Below are 20,871 nucleotides of genomic sequence, written 5' to 3'. Positions count from 1 at the left end.
ATCAGTGTTTTTTTCTGGGGGGGACGCAGGGGTACGCATACCCCTAAATATCTTTTTACTTTTGTCCATTTACTGTATTTATTTTTCCCAATTTGAACTATAAAATGGTGATTTTCTTGGGTCAAAATGAGAGTACCCCTAAACATTTTAAAGAAAAAAAGTGCTGAATCTAATTAAAATGCTTCTTGTTTCCCTCTAAGATCTTCAGATGATTTGCTCAAGCCAGAATTGCCAGTTCTACTTGTAGTGAAAATTTGTTGATACGTCTAGTTGTAGCCTGCCTAAGTCCTTTGCATAAAGAGAGAAAATAGATGTTTAGAAAGACACTGACAGAGTTATGTGTTGGATGGAGTACACAGTGAGTAATCAGAATTTAGTAGGAAAGCAGTTTTGTATGCTTTCCTCATAGGAATACAAGATCTATCCCAAATTCATGCCAATGAAAACATTATAACACACCATCATATATTCCTTGTTTACAGTAGAGTCTCTCCTTTCCAGTCAGGCCAAGCAAACTGAAGTCAACATCCTATCCTATAAATTAACTTCTGTGAAACATTTCTATTCTATCCAGTGGCGTTTAATTCTCATATTCCTGTCACTACACACGTCTTCCGCTTCTGCAGACAGTTCATTGTTTACATGACAAATGTTTTCTCCATGTTCTTCTTCCCGATTTGGATTGCACAAGCACAATGGCTGCAGCCGACTCCACTTCCTTCTCAGCCCCTGGAAACCTCAGTGACGACAGCACTTGGCCACCACAAAGGGCATATTGCAGTGCAGAAGATTTTCCCTCTTGTCAGTGAAGCATGATGCTCATATTTCTCCATCTGTGCTTCTCATTCCTCAAATAAATGCTGGAATAGAGTACTTATTGTGGAAGCAGAAAATAAAGAAATGGAGTCAATCTGCGACATGTCCGTGAAATGTTTTGGCTTTCCTGTGTAGGGCAGAATAGCCTTGCTCAGTACTCACAGTCTTCCCCTTTAACAAGGGCAACAGCAACCAAAAGGCTTGATGAAATATGTTAAAATATGGTGAACAAGCACTTAGTCTCCAAAGCATTACAAATATGAAAAACCGTTACATTACAAAATGGTATAAGAACCAGAAAAGGCCTCTCTAATTTTCATTCACATGATGGCAATTACGTATATATGCCTATAACACTCATGAAACGACAGAAATAATTGCAACAGGGTGCGCCATCTAAGGAAATTGTTTCCAAAGTACAAAATACTGCGGTTTGGATGCTCAAAAAAGAATATTGAGCCTTAGCTCTTTCCACAACGCTTTTTCCACGATCAGTTTCTACCATGGCCATGGAGAAGAGCTTGTTGGTATGGCAGAGCTAAAGATAAAAACTTCAAGGCTGGAACTTAGGAACATAGAATCACAGAACTGTAGAGCTGGAAGAGACCTTGAGGGTTCTCTAGTCCAGTGTTTCCCAACCTTGGGCCTCCAGCTGTTTTCGAACTACAATTCCCATCATCCCTGACCACTGGTCTTGCTAGCTGAGGATTATGGGAGTTGTAGTCCAAAAACAGCTGGAGGCCCAAGGTTGGGAAATGCTGCTCTAGTCCAACTCCCTGCAATGCAGGAACCTCAACGAGGGCATCCATGACAGATGCCTCTAATTAATCAGACCACCAGTCCTCTAGAAAAAGATGCCAGGGCTCCAAACAGAGGCTCCCACATCAGGTCTAGTTTGACCCTAAGGAGGCCAATGGTTCAGGGGCAAAATGACCAGTGCCAAACCAGGGCTGGATCTACACTCATCTTTTAAAGATCATGGCAGGAAGAATCCCATTTGGTTTCGCTTTTGCTTTCTTCCCACAAGGTCTACCTGGATTCCAGTAGCTGTTTGCTTTGCAGTGCCCTCTGGTGTCACATTTTAATAAGACATTTCTAACATTAGTAAACAACGTCATATGGCTATATGGTTATCACTTTTTAGCTTTTGGTTATAACTTTTTTTTAGCGTTAAAAACCATGAGTGTAGATCTGCCCTAGATATATCAAAGTATGTAAGGTGATGAATTTTTAAAACAGCTTCCATCCTAGTGGCCATAAAGTAACAAAACATGGTAGTTTGCAAATAAGCAACAGACCAGAATAGTGGGCCGTGATATGAGAAAGTTAAAGAATTGCTGATCTATATAGTAGAAGTGACTTATCACTTGATGATTTGCAGCTGAATGTGTGGCACTTATAGTATACAATGCCAAGTAAGATGCAGTGAAAACTGCCCAGGGTATTCTGAGATGGCTCTTTCACAGCACTTGACCCTGAAGCCATGAAATGTGGCACACATACATGTGCAATTACTGTATTGTTTAAAAGGCTATTTCATCTTAGATATTGCAATAGGTCATGGGGGAGGAGGCTGCCTCTTCTATATTAGTCCAAACATGGTGCTGTACTTTGCTGCTGTGTTTGTTCAATTTATTTCACTTTATTTGAAAGTTTTGGAGCTTTCATTTAGTAACATAGCATTTTGGCACCTGACTTGGAAAATATAGATTTGCTTTAGAAAGAAAATGCTGATTGGTTTATTATTACACTTTGGTACCAGACCCTTTGACTCCTCCCTAGTCTGCTCCTCCCTCCTCCCTTTTCTTCAAAGTGTAAGAAGTTTTAAAGAGGTGGCTAGAGGAGTCTGTGTTATGAAACACTAGCAAGAGAACAACACTGGAAGTGTTACAATATGTTTCCTTTTGGTTTTCATACAAATAAATCAGCCCAGGGATCACAAGACACAAACCTGCAATAACCATCACCAATATTTAATAAATTTCGGCCGGGCTCAGACCTGCTCAAACACTTGGTACCACCCACAAAAACATTTGTAATAAATGGTGATGTAATAAAAATCACATAGCACCTAATTATTGGCATTATAGTTAGTATTTCTCGGCTTTCCTTTCCTTTCCTTTTTTTGGGAAGGACAATGTAACTGGTTTGAAAGAAGGAAACTTTTTAGTGTCATTTCCTAAACTAATTTGTTAGAACGCCTTTTAAAAGCAATAATTTTGCAGAAACGTAATGGGCTAATGAACAGTGAGCTACAAGTCTGCATCAGTCACTACGGATCAGTGTGGCATTTCTTTCCAACTGGATCAAATGATGCTCCATCTATAGTGGGTGTGCTTGGATTTGACTTTATTTCGGTATGGGAGACAACGATGGAAAAAATTACAGAGGTGCTGGGTTTGGAAGGGAACTATTAGGTCCCAACAGATTCCAAATTTCATAACAGAAGCAGAGTTTCAGTTTGTTTGATACTTATATAGCTGCAAATTTGTAGACCACTGCAATGTTCCAGGTTTGTACTTGGGCCATCATAAATTTCTCTTTTCATGAACAATGGTTCATGGTGGCCTTTTCCTGTGAGCTTAGATGGGTTTGAATGATGCAGAAATTGGCCTATTTTGTGGCTTTCTCATTGTGGATTTGGAGGAGGAATGAGAAAGAAGAAAATGAATATTTGCGGCAGAAGGGAACAGAACATTTTCAGATGACAGCAATCATAATTCCAGAGTGGATCACACATGAGGGGTGGAGAAGACCACCCAGTCTCCCAGATTCATTGGAGCATATAATTGTGTACTGGCAAAGACCACCATCAACTATCTTAGCTTCTGCGCAAATGGATTTCCCATTACTGTTGCCCTAGCAGACTTGGGAGCATTAGATTGGGATTGGAACACGCCGACAATTTGCCATTTATCTGTGAGCTACTAACTGAAAAATACTAACCTCAAATATAGACACAGACAGAAAAGTATGTAGAAATGAACACCACATTTAAGTTAGTTAATAGCCATGATGTAACACTTGTGGAAATGATCTAGCTTAGATCTGACTGAAGCTGCAACATAAAAGCTTCTGACAAATTAATTCTATAATTTGGTTCCACCAAAGACTGTCAGGATTTCAAGGAATTATGGTTGAGTCTGGAAGCAAAAACCCAAGTGTAAATCATTTCTCAGCTTTAGAAGGGAAGGCCTCCTAGGAGTAATTTGAAAGTGATTGAAGTTAAAGTATTTTCTGAGTCAGGTGCATAGGGGCAGCTTTAATGATGATATTGTTGCAACTATTCAATTTAGGCTTCATAATTGTTCTTGCATTGATACCGTACATTTAATTATGTTTTCTTGTATTATATATAATGTAAATTGCTTTTATTGTATGCCTAATACATGAAACTCCACAATGAAATTCTGGTGAATTTTTGAAAAAGCATGAAATATTTTAGTATTGCTAGAACAATCAGCCAGTTTTTTCACTTGGTTTTGTGTCCCCCCCCCCCCTTACAATAGAGATAAAATCACAACACGATTGTAGCTTGTTCAGAGCTACTGGAACTGCAAAAGAGAGAAATTTGTACCATGACACATTAAGGGGAACTCCATGCTATTTCACAGAGCCACAGAGATTGTAAGATTTTAATTTGGTGCCCCAAATCATCTTGAGATCAACAGTACAAATTGCTGAGCAGCTACCATCAGATCCATTGGCTGCCTAGAAGACAGAAACTAAAGTTCTGTTTTTAGTCCCTGGTTTTGCTATGAAAACATGCCCAGGAATATGGGTTAGGGCTAGTGCTGTAGCAAACTCCCAGTCAAACATGGAAAACTGACCTAGTTTTTGTTTTGTTTTTTTTACTTTCTAAGCCCCATTCCAAACAAAGTTAGACTTGGTTGTGCCCTCCATTGATATTGTCAGGCATTGCTTCTTGGCCTGAGGCTACGGCCAAGCCAGGCACTGGGAGGGTTGGGAAATGTAGTTTCCCCAGCACTACTGAAGGATGACATTTTTCAATAGTGCAGGGAAACTTACATTTCCCAGTGCTCTGCCTGTGTGGCTTAAAACTATAGCAGTGTAGTCAACATCAGAGAGGGGGAGAAAAATACCTCTTTTCTTTGCTCTACCCCGTAAGAACACAAGAAGAGTCCTGCTGAATCAGACCAAAAGCCCATCTAGCTCAGCATCCCATTTCCCACAGTTGCCAGCCAGGTGCTTCTGAAATCCCACAAGCAGAAAGCGAAGTGGGTGGCTGGATGGGAAGGAGTGAGTGGGTATGGAGGTCTGGGGGCCAGCAACTGCTAATGGTGCCTGGATTGCATCTCCAGCTTGGCTTTAAAATCTGAGCTAAAGAAGAATTTTGAGGTCTCTAATGCTTGCCTTTCATCTGAGGCGAGTATCAGGAGCTACTGAGATTCTTTTTTTCTGAGTTGGGAAATACAGGTTTTGGTGGCATTACTGGTTAGGGCGCAATACTCTGGGAAACTTGCCCTCAAGTCCGAGTCTTTTTTGAATGTGTATGCATACCATATGGCCTAGGCTGTCTCTTCCCCAAACTATGTATCTATGAAAAGTGGAAAATAACCACTAGAATGCAAACTGGGAAATAGGAGCAGCAAATTTTACTTAATGGAGACTTCAGATATGATTCATAAACAGGGCTGGCCCTACCATTAAGCAAAGGGAGGTGATCACCTTAGACAGTAGATGCCAAGCTGTTCCTCCTAAGCCTCCCAGCTAGTCCTCTCTGTTGGAGGACAGATCTGTGCATGCTACATGGCCTGTGCTGACCTAAACTAGTCTGCTGCCCAGTTCAGGGCACCAACCTATCACCAGTATTGAAGTAAGATCCAAGTACCAGTCCATTTGGCCATTGTGCATAGAATGGGAATGGAAAGCACCACTTTGCCCTTCACCTTCAGGCAGCAAAATGTCTTGGGCGGGCCCTGTTTGTAAGAAGTGGAACTGATGAGTGACTTTCTATAGCATGGGAGAAGAAGATTGATCAGTGTCTCCTGGGTGATCTCTGAGAGAGCAAAGATTTCGGAATCCTGATGGTTTAACAATAGGAGCAACAAAAGGATGCATTTGCACCCAAAGTAGGGTGCTAAATGAGGAAAGCTATCCTCTAGGTTAGATTACTGCAGCGTGTTAGCCACAGGGCTGCCTCTTAAGACAGTTCAGAAACGTCGGCTAGTGCATAATTCAGTGGCCAGGTTGCTCGCTGGGGCAAGACGCTTTGAGCATATTACACTGATCCTGGCCTCATTACACTGGCTGCCTATTAGTTTCCTGGTCCAATTCAAAGTGCTGGTTTTGACCTATAAAGCCTTAAATGGCTCAGGGCCACTATACCCCAAGGACTTCTTCTCTCCATAAGAACCTACCTGGAGTCTGAATCATAGAATCATAGAGTTGGAAGAGACCACAAGGGCCATCGAGTCCAACCCCCTGCCAAGCAGGAAACACCATCAGAGCACTCCTGACATATGGTTGTCAAGCCTCTGCTTAAAGACCTCCAAAGAAGGAGACTCCACCACACTCCTTGGCAGCAAATTCCACTGTCGAACAGCTCTTACTGTCAGGAAGTTCTTCCTAATGTTTAGGTGGAATCTTCTTTCTTGTAGTTTGGATCCATTGCTCCATGTCCGCTTCTCTGGAGCAGCAGAAAACAACCTTTCTCCCTCCTCTATGTGACATCCTTTTATATATTTGAACATGGCTATCATATCACCCCTTAACCTCCTCTTCTCCAGGCTAAACATGCCCAGCTCCCTTAGCCGTTCATCCTCTGAGGCCCTTCTTTGTGTGCCTCCTCCACAAGAGGTCCAGAGGGCAGCAACATGAAAACGGGCCTTTTCTGCTCCCAGCTTGTGAAATGCTAGGAGGCTCACCTGCCACTTTTGCTCCATCTCTTTAGGCACCAGGCAAAAGCATTCTTATTCTCCCAGGCCGTTGGCAAAGTATGGTCAGGTGTTTGTTTGTTACTAGAGCCAGTGTGGTGTAGTGGTTAAGAGCGGTAGTCTCGTAATCTGGGGAACCGGGTTCGCGTCCCCGTTCCTCCACCTGCAGCTGCTGGGTGACCTTGGGCCAGTCACCCTTCTCTGAAGTCTCTCAGCCCCACTCACCTCACAGAGTGTTTGTTGTGGGGGAGGAAGGGAAAGGAGAATGTTAGCCGCTTTGAGACTCCTTAAAGGGAGTGAAAGGCGGGATATCAAATCCAAACTATGGTATGTGTTTTTGTGTTTTTATATTGTAAACTTCCCTGTGATCGTCAGAGGAAGGGTGGTATAGAAATTTAATAAATAATAATAATAATAGCCAGGGGTAGGTTTTTGTGTGTGAAAGGGCTGCGATCTCTGTTTTGCATAAAGTTTTCCTGTGCCAGCCTGACTGAAGAAGGTAACAGAAGGTGTTCCTGAACAGCCCTGGTGCCCTTCCTTCAGCGGGGCATGCACAGGGGAACCCACTAGCCCTTGCCCTGAAGCACTATCAGCCAGCAATGTAATAATTTTTTTTGCATTTGTTAATAACTTATCACCGTACATCTTCACTGTCTCTCCTTTCCCTTTCTCCCTGACTCTGCATTTTGCTGGACAGCTTGGTTGACTTGAAAGCTCACATACTATTTTAACCACAGAAGTAAGATTATGAAAATATTCCCCTCACTTATCTCTTAGTTCATCCTTTAAATTCCTTGAAGACGGGAATTTTTAAAAAAATGTTTATGTTTCTGTCCTTTGAACAGTTGGACAGAGTAAATGAATCATTCTTTCCAGTAGCATCAGCAGCTGCACTAAAAAGTCTTGAGTTCAACAAAAATATTCATCCATAGAGAGATTTTCCTGTTGCTAATATGTGTACTAATGTAATTGTGAATCATATCCGCACACAGTCACCACATTAAACAAACAATTGACTCTTACAGTCTGGGTTACCCAGCTCTTCCAATAATTTACTCAACCTAAGATCTCTTCTGTAACATTACAAGGAAATGCTGAGCAAAAAATAAATAAATGAGCAACTGATAACTAGCAATAACACCGAAAACTTTCACTTCAGATAGGGACATTTAAGCACAGATGTATAGAGTCTTGCCCCATCATAAAATCAGAGAGAAGCTTCTCACTGTAGAATCAGGTCAATCTCTTTAATATCTGTATTACCATGAAAACTCCAGAAACTCACAAGACACCTTCTCAGGAAAGATAACTTTTAGTCATCTTTAAACTAAGTGTCAGTCACACTTTTGTTTAAACCACTAGGCTGACCGAAGAGGATTTAAACACTATTGAATTAATAATGTTTATGGGTGTATGCCAGTAGCAGATGGCAAGGTGGGGTACGGCTGCTCTCTGGACCTCCCTGTTGGAAGAAGAAAGTCTTCACCCACCCAGTGAGAAATGCAAGGGGCAGATAATGGTTTTCTTTATATGGGATAAAACTACAGGAGCAAAGAAAATCCCCAAGCCTTTTCCCCCTTTCAAAATCTCTTGACTGCCATGGACTTTTTCCTTTTGTCCAGCAAGGCAAGGAAAGCTTTTTGTGTCCATGGATCCTAAGGTGAGCCAAGACATAGGCACTGGGCTGTGTGCATACGTACGTGTGCCTAACAGGAAGCATCTAGCAAGAAGGGAGAGAAACGTCTCAAGTTTAAACCTTTTCCAAATATTTGCTTAGGCTAGTCATGTGCTAAGTATTGCTTTCTCCTGGCATGATGCACTTGAGGCAAACCTCCAAGACCTTTTCTAATGGAAGGCTGAGCTTATTTTGCCCATCCCCTCGCCCTCCTAAAACTCAACTTTTAAACAAAGAGTTTGATGTGTCCTTTTAATCTCCATCCTCATTTGCTTTCATCTGAAGCTTGTATCAGGAACAGGACTTCAGCCACTTCTTTGTCAACAAAGGTTGTAAGTTTATTGGCCTAAGTTAGGATCTATATCAAGTAAGGATTAGTTGGGATGATATTCTTTCATTTTTAATGAAACCTACCATCTCGTTCTTTTGAATCAAGCTTAAAAAATAACTGTTGTCCTTCCCTCACGCCTCTATTTGTGAGCGACTGGATAGAGAAGGAGGAAGGAGGCAGGAAGAAAGAGATGCAGGCAAAATAAAAAGGCTGGAATGGGTCTGTAATCAAACATGTAAAGTTGAATTCGCGTAAGTGAATGATGTGACCCTACTGTAATGTATGCGCAGGCTGCCCCCAAAGGTAGCAGCATGGTTGCAGTATGTTAGGGGTCACATGCTGTAACTTACTCTCCAAGAGTGTCTGGTGAGAGCCATGCGGACTGAGCTGGAGCAACCAGCTCAAACTTCCTAACACGCTGAAGTTCACAGGTAGACTGAGGTGTGTGTGAACAATAGGCTTGATTACCTATTTCCTCCCAAGGTGGGGGGAAGCGAACTAGGCTAAGCCTATTCGATGGTTGAAATATACTCAGAGTCGCGAAGTGATTTCATGCTCTTTATTCAGCTCATAGTGGTGAGGAGGAATGAATGAAAGTCCCCTCAAAGTATCTGCTTTATATACATTATTTACACAATGGGCTGCACATGATTGGCTAATTCCGGAATTCTACTGTAAGCCAATCAGGTTGTGGATTCACTTCTATCTGGAGCATGATTAGGTGGTTCCTGCCAACCAATCATACTGCTGCATTGTTCTAGGACCAATCAGACTGCTGCATTCTGAATCCTATTGTTCTAGGACCAATCAGACTGCTGCCTTTTGGATCCTATTGTTCTAGGACCAATCAGACTGCTGCAGTTTGGATCCTATTCAACTCAGTACATAACAATGGTATTAAGCCCTTCAAGCATTAATTACACTTGTTACTTATATTGCAGGTGGAGGACTGAGGTAAAGGGAGATTGGCTTGTCTAAAGCCACGTTGTGAGTTCATGACCATGGTAACATTTAAAGCTGGGACACCCTGGCTCACAGCTCACACTTAGCTGTTACTGGGTTGTTTTTGTTTTGATTATGTATTTTATGATTTTATCCTGTGTACCACCCTGAGATTTGTGAGAACAGGGTGATATACAAATTTAATAATAATAAATAGCACAATTCCCTCCAGCATGGTCTCTTTCAGCAGTGGAAGTAGAGGAGCCTCTGTCCCAAACAATGGCATCCCAGTTCAGTCCCCTTATTTAACACTCTTTAGGCTTCTTTAATATTCTTTCTCCCTCCACAAGCACTTCACCAGCAGAAGTCTTCCCTTTTCCACAGTAGCCCAGACAGATGTTCCAGAGACGAAAGCAATTTTCCAGTGTATTGTGTGTCTAATACACATACCATGGTAGCGATAGGAAACAATATGGAAAAATTGGGTCACTCCCAAGCACTCTTTTGAAGATGGTTTTTCCATGTAAGCGAGCAGCTGAATGCAACTGTTGTTCTGCTAAAATGAAAACAACATAATATGTGCGAATGAGAGAATCCTGGTATGTTAATTGGCACTGTAGCTGGTGAATGTCCTGTCTGCTGGGTATCCCTTCTATCACACTGGTTCCTCTCTGGACAATGCAATTCAAAAGTAGATCTGTAACTCAGACTGGCTTCAGAAATAATCTTGCAGAGCAGGAAAAGGATGTGCAAGTTCTTCACCTACTGCACCAAAATTCAGCCTATGCACCACCTCACAAATGAGATGTGTGCGGGGAGATGTGAAGGGTACATTTCAGCTGTAATGTTATTTACAGTGGAAACAAGATCTTTCCAGCTGCTTTATGCAGCGCAGTAACATCCAAAGGTGCTCCCAGAGCAATGGCAAAGCTCACGGACTCTTATGGCTCTTATGGAAAATGCAGGCAACATACATTGCTGCTCAATGTCTTGTCTAATTATCTTTGTTATTAGCTTGCTTCGCCTTAAGCAGCCCAGCTTCTGCAAGTCAGTTGTTTCTGTGACTGGTCTCAGGCTGACTGTGGGCACTTCCATGTATGAGGCTTATATTGCCTCTCACCCTATTTATGCTAATGTCTGGTCCCTAATAATGTTTAAGAGAAATGTCTGATCCCTAATAATGTGGAAGAGAAGGCAAAGGAGAGCTTTCCACTGCAAATGAGGACTCAGGCAACAATTATCTTGACATCACATTAGAAACCTGATAGAAGCAAAGCTGTTTTAAGCCTAATCTGTGAAAACATTCTTAATTGTGCATATTACTACACTTCTAGCAATACTGCTGCATTTCAAAACCACAAAATAAGAGGGCGCTCAACTTGGATTTTCATTTCCCAAAGGCACTGTTACAGCAGAGTGCGCGGAGGAATATAGCCATGGCATACTGATCTTACACCAATGGATTTTGTTATTATCATTACTATCAATACTGTAGAAAGTTTGAAAGGGCTTAAAAAACCCCACAATGCCATCCATAATGTGGTATTTTATGAAGGAAGAACATCATTATCCCTGTACTTCTGGCTGCATTCTGACTAACACTGCCAAACTCTGGCACACACGTTTCCAAGATCTCATCAGTGGAGGCTGGACCATTAGGGCAAGTGGGGCACTGCCCCCCTAACCCCAGGCTGCCTGCACCCAGCCCCCACCTGTCTGTCTTCTTTCTTGCAACCAGTTCAGGGGGTGATGGCACTACCTGGCAGCTTCTTCTCCCTTAGTCCCAGTGTTGCCTTTCCTCAGCAGGCAGAAAGATGAGGACAAAAGTAGAATTAGTTGGCTCTGCCCATCACTGGCTCTGGCTCCCCCTACTGCTTGGGCTCCCTGCCTTCCACCTGGCCAGTTTTGATGGGCACCAGCCACCACCGCTTACTGTCATGTTGGGTGTCTTCCTGTTTCTAAATGGTTTCTCAGGAGAGTGAACGCATGGAGCTATTTTACACTACATTGGACTACTGGTCTATCTGGCTTAGGGTTTGTCTACTCTGAAAGGCAACAAGATTTGAAATTCTCAGGCAAAGTATGTGCTCTTCCCAATAACCCTAAAGCTCCGGAAGCCTGGAGAGAGTTGAGTGAGATTGTGAAGGTAGGCATGTTGTACGCTGAAAGTAAACTATATGAAAATGATGTACCAGTGGTATTTAACTCCTAGTAAATTAGCAAAAATGTATAAAACAAGTACAAACACCTGCTGGAAATGTAAAGAAAAATAAAGTACCTTCAAAAGATAACTTTTGTAAACAACAACAATAACCTGAAGCTTTTTAATTATGAATTGTAGGTACTTCCGGGGTCCCTTTACCTTTACCTTTAGGTTCTGACATCCCAAAGGAGCAGAAAAGACTTTTTATGTATGCGACAACATCAGACTACGCTGAAATGGCAAAACTGACTGGAAAGCTTGGAAACCAAGAAGGCAAAATCTTTAAGAAAGAATGGGGAAAATTTTAAATTTATTTAGGAGACCATTGTAAGCAGATGAAAACATTAGCAGGATTTTAACCTCACTTGTAATGTAACAAATACCATGGACAATATGGATAGATACAAAATATAGACTATGAAATAATATGCAGCTGAAAATGTTGACAATAGGACCCATGGATGGGATGAGGGGAAGTCATGAGATTTGGAGAAATCTCATCTCATGGATGTGCATTTGGCATTGTAACTAATTTGCATTTGTAAAATCAAATAAAAATGATTAAAAAAATTAAAAAGAAACCTACACTTAATCTGAAGAAAGAAGAAAAAAGACTAAGTTACGCACTGGAAGCATGGAGAGAGGTGGGTGAGATTGTGAAGGTGGGCCCTGGCCTAGCCTGGCCTCTGTGTGCTCAGTCTCCCTTGCTTTTTGTGGGGTTCCTCATCATACAAAAACCTGTGTGTACTAACAAGTTCTGTGTCAGTAGGCACTGCTTCAAAGATCACCTGAAAGCATGGCGCTCAGAGCCTGCTGCTGTAACACAGCCGTAATTGTACCTGTCTCTGACTTTGTCACTATGAGAAGCTTAATATCCAGGATAAAATTCCATCTTATGGCTCCACTTAGATCAGTTTCCCTTATATTATGATGAATGTGCAATTATGGACTACGGATATGAAATGGAGATGGAAATTTAGGAGACAGTATAAGAAACCCAAGAGACTACATCGGACTCCGTCCAGACATAATACACCTCAGGTGTCACACAGAAAGCTCAAGGCAAGTTATTAAGTCAGTAAAAATGTGATAATTTGCCTTCCTGGAGAGTTTTAGGAACTGAAGAAATGCTTTTCCAAGGCACTGTAACATAATGGTGTTTGCAATTAACATCTAAGCGGCAACCACTTAATAATAAAGAGGTCATAAACATTTTGGTGTCCCTGGGCATATTTAGAAATTTGAGAAAGTGCCAATGACACCAGGCATAATATGGCTGCTGCAAAAGGTCAGCCAATTCCAAAAGGGTAGAGAAAGAAAACAGAGGAACATTAAATTGTTCAAATATGGAAACACCCATTCAGGTTATTTTGGGCGGTAAAAAACATTTGAAAAACTTCCTTTCTGGACATTTTTAAGTCTTGCTTGTTGTCTGCTGCTGGTATGCTGGTGTGGAGTAGGTAGACAGCAAAAGAGAGCTGAATCCAGAAATAATTCTGAATCACTACTGTCAGTCACTCACATGCATAGGCACAAATAAAAAGACAAACTTAATTCTGTCTGGCTAGTATTTTGTTACTATCTTTACGGAATAGAAAATAAAATAGAAATACAAGGGAAACACACAGAAAATACATAAAAGACAACTCACCAAAGTAGTGGTTGAACATCGCTGACCCAAACTAGTGAGGCTGAATGGCATCTACCAGCTTCTCAAAATTAGGAGGCTATGAGGAGATGATAATAATAATGATGATGATGATGATGATGATGATGTTTATGACTTGAATGGTGCTCTCCCTTCTCTAAACAACTTGGAATCAATCCCTGTTGTAGGGTCTGCAGCAAAGCAAGAATAGATTTCTATATCCTCCCCACCGCTGCCATAGTCAACGGAGCCCCCTCTCAACGTGCCAGCAGGCAGCAAAACAACCACAGCAGCAACAGGAAGATGCATACCTGCTTGGTAGATTTAGAAGATCGATGGAGCACAGGATTCCAGGTATTTAAAAGGCACCCTTGCAATACTGAAGTCATCCCACCTGTTCTGCAAGGACACAGCCATACTGTTGCTTTAGGTGGGAGATGAGCAGCCAAACCTAACAAATGCAAATTCTTGCTAGGTAGCATGAGAAGAGGCCAAGTCCATAGCTGTATTGCTGATTGGCAGATACTCAGACCATAGAAATACAACTGGTAGAGAAGGCTCTGTGTGAGGTCACTTCCCCTCCTGCTCTGGAGAGGAAGGAGCAGACAGGACTTCCTGACCCTCTCTCTCTTGCTTTGACTAGCATTGGATACAGACCTGCTTGTGCTTGCTCCAGCTTTAAGTTTTAAACTTAATTCCCAAGTTGTTGCCTGATTCTTTGCAGGGGCGGAGCAAGGTGAGTGTGGACCGGACCGGGTGTCATCACCGAGGAGGGTGACATTCTGCGCGTCACACGCCCACAAATCCCGCCTACTGTGAACCGTCGGGGGAAGGGGGGAGCTGCGCCACTTTGCCGTTTTTACAGCTCCGCGCTCCTTGGCTGCTGGAGGAGGCAGGCAGGCAGGCAGGCAGGGAGGGAGAGGACAGGAAGGAGGCAGGCGAGCAAACAAGCAGAGGGTGGAGGGAAGGATAGAAGAAGGAGCTCCCTAAACTCAGGACCCAAACCCTGTAACCCCCCAAAAAGCTCAAAAACTTTGGCCAACCCTCCCCTAAGAAAAGCTCAATGGTCAATCCTTCCCTTAAAAAAGCTGAACTACTCCTGGCAATGACAACGGGTAGATCACAGCCTCTTGGGAGTCCAACTAGATTTCAATGCAAGGGGGTGACAAGAAATTTTCTGCACTGGGTACCACCTGACCTTGCTACACCACTGATTCTTTGTTAAGTGGGATAAGAAAGGGAAGCCAGCTTACTTCATGGCTGGACTTGTTCAAAACAAGGTTTTACAGCTTAATTCCTATGCTTTTAATTTTGCTGCCAAGGATGGGATTTTGAAACTCTGTTCAACTCACACACATGGGCACCTGGAGGGATAAATTGCAATTAAGATATCCTCTCCTACCCATAAAAACCCATCCCACACTTCAGTCATCTACTGCGGGGGAGCCCCTGGTTTCACTGGTCTGCAGTAGAGTCCTCTGAGGCTGCAGATGGCAGGGCCGCGTCCTCAGGCCAGAGGGTCCCTGACCCCACAGGCCTCATCTGGTGGAAGCACTGCTACGTCTGGCTCTGCTTGTCCTTCCCCTTCTGGTTCTGAGTTCTTGACCCCATCCCCTGAAAAAGGGGGAATCTTAAATATGCTTTAATGCTTAAATATAAATATTTCAACTAAAGATGGGACCAGGCTACACCAAATCACAGTGGGGTACAATGTTCACAAACTGATGCCAACTACAATTCAACTTTATGCTGAGCCAGAAGCCTCCTTAAAACTGATAACCATTTTGTGAACAAGCTAGGTTCTCAAGACTGCTTTCCCTAAGAATGCCAGAAAAAAGAAAAGTAAATAAAAAACAGCATCTTTGCTGTATTCCAGCTCCTCTGAAATCAGTAAGAATCTCATCTATTCATTCTAACGGAGCCATGACGTCGTCCCTTATCCACCCTGTCTAGCCATGACTATCCTTTAAGAGGTAAATTCATTCTTCTCGTATCTCTTTTGAAGCTGAAGGACCACAACTTTGGGCAGAATATTTGATAATAACAACAGTGAACCATTTCTCATTTGGCTTCAGGAATCCCATGAGTGGGGTGTTGTGTGCAGCTATCAGCAAAAACATACCATATGTCTTAAACATTTCCCTAGTCTTATACAGATACATTCATTTCATTGATGGCCACAAGAGCCATAAGTGAAATAAACCAATGTATCTATATAAGACTGGGAGAGTTTAGAGCCAAACCACATATTAAGTGATAATTATTACGGATAAGCAAACATTGTGGCTGTTTGAGGTTTCGCAGGCAGCTCAAGCATCTTGAGGGTTTTCACAGTGTGAAAGATTCTATTTAGAAAAATGCATTAGAGAGATTTGAAAAACTTATTAGTTCAGCTTTCCTTCCACCCTACTGTTTTTGTCGGAGTTGGGTTGCTAATGGTAACCACAATTCTTGAGGGAGAAATATGCAAGTAATATATCCATCGCACAGTGCAAGACCAATACATAACTTTTTGAAATGGGGAAGGAGTACTGAGTTGGCACTGAAAGCCACCTAAGGTTTGAGTTTTGTTTTTGCCATCTCATATTCAGATTTATCATTTCAATGAAGGCCTGAAATTAGGGGTAAGCATCAGATTTGGAAGAATCCTCAAAAATCCTGAGGTGAAGTGGGTTTGTGTGAGGTAGCACGCATTGAAGCAGGAACACTTAAAGCACTTTGTGGCACCTCAGCTATCCAGACATATAAAAAAATAAAGACAAGTGTCTGCTGAAAGTGAAAGTAACATCTCTATGTTTATCATAATGCTATAATACCAGAGTGGGGAAAGGGTGGAGGGAAAGCTTTGTTGAGACTGACAAGTCAAGCTGGTAATCAGATATAATTATTTTAATTAGAAATCAAATTCTTTTTAGTTCTTCCAAAAAGAGCTACCTAGGGGAGGAAACCCTGGGTTTTTTTTGGAAATTTGGTTGGTTTCTTACCAATGCGCTTCTCTAATGTCTGCAATTTTAAAGCCAATTGCCCACATAACACATGGTGCGATTAAGTGATTCTTGGCTTACCCACCCAAAAACTGCAAAGTCTGCCCCTGTGGAAAAATCTCAGCCATTCTTATGAAATTTGACAGGATTCATGCCCTCAGAAAACATGACATTGCCTGCAAATTTCATCCAATTCTACATTAAAATAGTAGACAAAAGTTGTATATACTTCCTTTAAAAATATATCTTTAAAGGTGTTGAGCACAAATGCCCCTGAATTAGTTTGCCTGCAAAATTAATATACTTCTCTCAAAAGGAAAAACGGTTAGTCATTTTTTAACTTCCAAGGAGTGAACTGGGGGTGGGGAGTAGATTTGGAGGACCCTGAGCTTAATTGGTACCTCAAACTAAGGAGGGCTGTTTTCCAAAGCACTAAACTGAATCCTGTACAGTGTTACCTCCGGTTACATACGCTTCAGGTTGCATACGCTTCAGGTTACAGACTCCGCTCACCCAGAAATAGTACCTTGGATTAAGAACTTTGCTTCAGGATGAGAACAGAAATCGCGTGGCGGCATCAGCAGGAGGCCCCATTAGCTAAAGTGGTGCTTCAGGTTAAGAACAGTTTCAGGTTAAGAATGGACCTCCGGAACGAATTAAGTACTTAACCCGAGGTACCACTGTAGTCAATAACACCCCTTCTAGAAATTATTGATATTTGGTCCTGATTAATGTCACAGACTTTCCCAGACATATGCTTAACCAGCTCAATCATATGCATGTTTATTCAGAACTGTCTCGCTGAGCGCAATAGGATTCTATTCCACGCAACTTAATATCCGGAAAAATGTTATCAGATTAACAAGATTGAGGAAGCCTTCTCTCTGGAGACCCTAGGAAACTATTGTCGGTCAGAGTGTGACCTCCATGGCATCTTCAAATCTCTTGGCTTTCACTGACGACACTCAGCTCTACTGTTCTATCCCATAACTTCCTGCCTTCCTCCCAGTGACTGCTCATCCCTCACATCCCTTGTAAAGTATTGCACGCATTAATGGTGCTATATAAAGCAACAGCAACAACAACAACAATTCATCTTATTCTTTCAAACACTGCAGCACCAGCCCTCTATTTGGGATGTTGATCTGGCAATGCTCACTGTGTCTTGAGTTCCAATCCTATGCCCGCTGACCAAGGAGTAAATCACCTTGAACTCAGTGTAGCTTAGTTTTGCAAAGGCAGTTATAATAGGGCTGCCCTGGCCCAGTATCCCAGAAAGCACACTGATTCTCTAACATGCTTGAAATGTTATGGTGCCCTATTAATTCACAATCCGAAAGAATATAATTTGCCACGCCAGCTGGTTGCACATTTCCAAAAGAATGTCTCAGAACTGGAAACTTTCTGTTTATCCTTGATCGAGCAATAGCAGAGCTGTAGAAACATTATTCTGGTAAAAGCAGAAATAATTTAGACAGCAGTCAGTTCTCGCTTCCTCTTCGCTAGTGTCATGAGAGTTTACATGTTCGCTGCTTTGGGGATGTGGGGGAGGGTGGGAAGATATGCCTAGCACTGAAAGGAATACAAGTAGCCCAGTATTTCCTAAGGAGAAGCAACAGCAGCTTCTCTTTCAGTCCTGAAAGTCTTCTGTGAAATTACCAAATTACAATGTGTTAGATAGTTGCCTTATAGGAAAATTGCTACTCAATCAGCATCAGGAAGGCTGACAGAAAATCAATATTCTTCTTATTCTTTTTCTTCTTCTTCATTTATTTATTTATTTCATAAAATGTATGCGCTACAGTGGTACCTCGGGTTACAGGTGCTTCAGGTTACATACGCTTCAGGTTACAGACTCCGCTAACACAGAAACAGTGCTTCAGGTTAAGAACTTTGCTTCAGGATGAGAACAGAAATTGTGCTCCGGCGGCATGGCAGCAGCAGGAGGCCCCATTAGCTAAAGTGGTACCCCAGGTTAAGAACAGTTTCAGGTTAAGAACGGACCTCCAGAACGAATTAAGTACTTAATCAGAGGTACCACTGTACTTGGTTGAAGAAAAAATAAACCCTCAAAGCAGTCTACTAAAGGATAAAAAAAAAAAAATCAAGAAAAATCCACAACCCCAAAAGTTAAAATACTAAAACAGATTTAAATTACCTCCTACTTTCTAAGCTGCTGGGTAGACTTGCCTAAACAATAATTTGTTTAGCAGCAACAGAAAAGAATACAGTGAAGGCGCCCGCTTGATCTCAAGAGGCAGGGAGTTCCAAAGGGCAGGCTCTGTCACGCTGAACGACCGTCCTCACACCTGCAGATCGAGTATTAGGTGGCACCTGCAGTAGTGCCAATTCTGCCAAGCAGAGCAGTCGAGGGGGCACATGTGGAGTAAGGCAATCTCGTAGGCCAACCGGCCCCAAGTTGTGAAGGGTTTTATGCTACTAGAATCACCTTGAACTTTGCAAATGGGCCACCAGGGCAGATCTCTGAGCACAGGAGTTCTTTGCTGACAAGGCCTCACTCCTGTCAGCAATCTTACTTCTGGATCAAGCGGATCATGCAGATGAGATATGTATCCCTATATCCTTTTATGCAGAAAATTTAAATAGTGCAAAGCTTCCAAAGTTTACATTAATCATTCAACACAGCCTTGTCAAGTACAGACAGCTATAGAGGTTTGGATAATGTTTTCTGATAATGCGATAAAGTCACTTAGCAATGGTAAAGAAAGTTGGCAATAGCAGCGACCTGCCTAAAATATGCATATTATATCAATGCATATTTGAAAATCCAGGGCTTCAGGCAAGAAGGGTGGGTGAGAGATGCTGGCTTTGAGGGATATGCAGAAGTTGTAACTGCTATGTCAGAGAAACTGTCGGAGATGACTTCTGCTACGTTGGATTCACCATGGGAGCCCAGTCCTGAAGGTCAAGAAACAAACAAAGCACGCCTCTCTGGAATGTGTGGAGAGAAAGCTTTGATTTGTTTTTCATTTAAAAGGCCAACAAAGGTTTCAGCCTCTCACTGTAGGATTTCCTACCAAAACGCTCACCGAGTAAAAAGTGATGGAAATAAAGAAATGGGGTCTGAGGTCCTAAAAGTATTTCATTCGTGCAGGTCTCACTGAATTGTCCCTCTAAAACAAGTGCTTTCAGAACCTCAAGCTTAATGGGAAATGTATTTATTTGTACCTTTTGTTAGAAGTCCTGAAAACTGAACCTACTTCTTGCTATGAGAAAGATCCCTGGGGTATATAGCAAAGTCTACCTGGTAGCTTTAAACTTCTCCCGGCACAAAATATGGTGCTATTACCACATTATAAAGCAAAACAACCATGAGAATAGGCTGGTTGTGCTATCTGCACTGCAAGAGATTTTGAATGTAATATGAACACCCAAGAAACTTTTCTTATGTGTGTCTTGGCGAGAGCTTCAGACACATACCCTCTCAAAAATTAGAACTGCGATGGCCCTGGATACTTGTAAAGCCCCTATTCTTTGATGGAAGGCTTATTGCCTGAGTGGTTTTCCCAGGTTACATGGGAATCATTTACTCGCATCCTGTCAAGCAGGGAAGCAGGGTGTGTTGCAAAACAGGGACAGGAATTCATCAGGATCGGGGCGAGAACAGAGGTAAACAGAAATAATTTGAATATAAAGGGGATGGCTCACCACAGAATTAAACCTTCTGTAGAACTTGATTGAAAACCGAAACTTGCACATTTCCCATGTACCCTAATTTTTGGACATATTTCAAGCAGAAAGTTTGAAAAAGAAACTCATTTAATGATTTCATTTTATACTTGATCCTATCCCAAGCAACCAGGAAGAGCTACAGGATATTCATAGGTTCTTCTCCCACTCCCGCTATTCCTTATTCACTTAACAAAACAACCCAGTGAGATAGGATGATGATGATGATGATGATGATGATGATTACAGAGGTAATAGTATACAAAGGGTCAAATTTGAAGGGGCATTAATTGAGAATTGCATGTTTTCAATTAATGGGCCTAGGTTTTCCTTTTTAAATAACAGCCGGGGTGGTGGGACAAGGACCGAGACCATGATGCGCAGACAGTGGGGGGGGTATTCAACTATGTTTTACGCAGAGTAGACCCACTGAAATTAATGAACATGACTAAGTGAGGTCCATTGTTTTCAACTGGTCTACTTTGAGCAAAAAATAGTTGAATACTACCCAGTAAGCCAATGGGAGTTTCTCTAGAGATTAAGCATTCAATTGCAAGTATGCAACTAATTATGCAATTAATCATACAATTAATGCCACATTTAATCTGGGGAATAGGATGGGGTATAATTTGCATAAATGTTGCAGTTCATTTTTGGGTATACTTAAATTGAAAAAACAAACAAG

The sequence above is a fragment of the Podarcis pityusensis genome (genome assembly GCF_964106645.2).
Source record: "Podarcis pityusensis genome assembly, chromosome: 12".
Classification (NCBI taxonomy): Eukaryota; Metazoa; Chordata; class Lepidosauria; order Squamata; family Lacertidae; genus Podarcis; species Podarcis pityusensis.
This window is presented reverse-complemented; position numbering follows the sequence as displayed.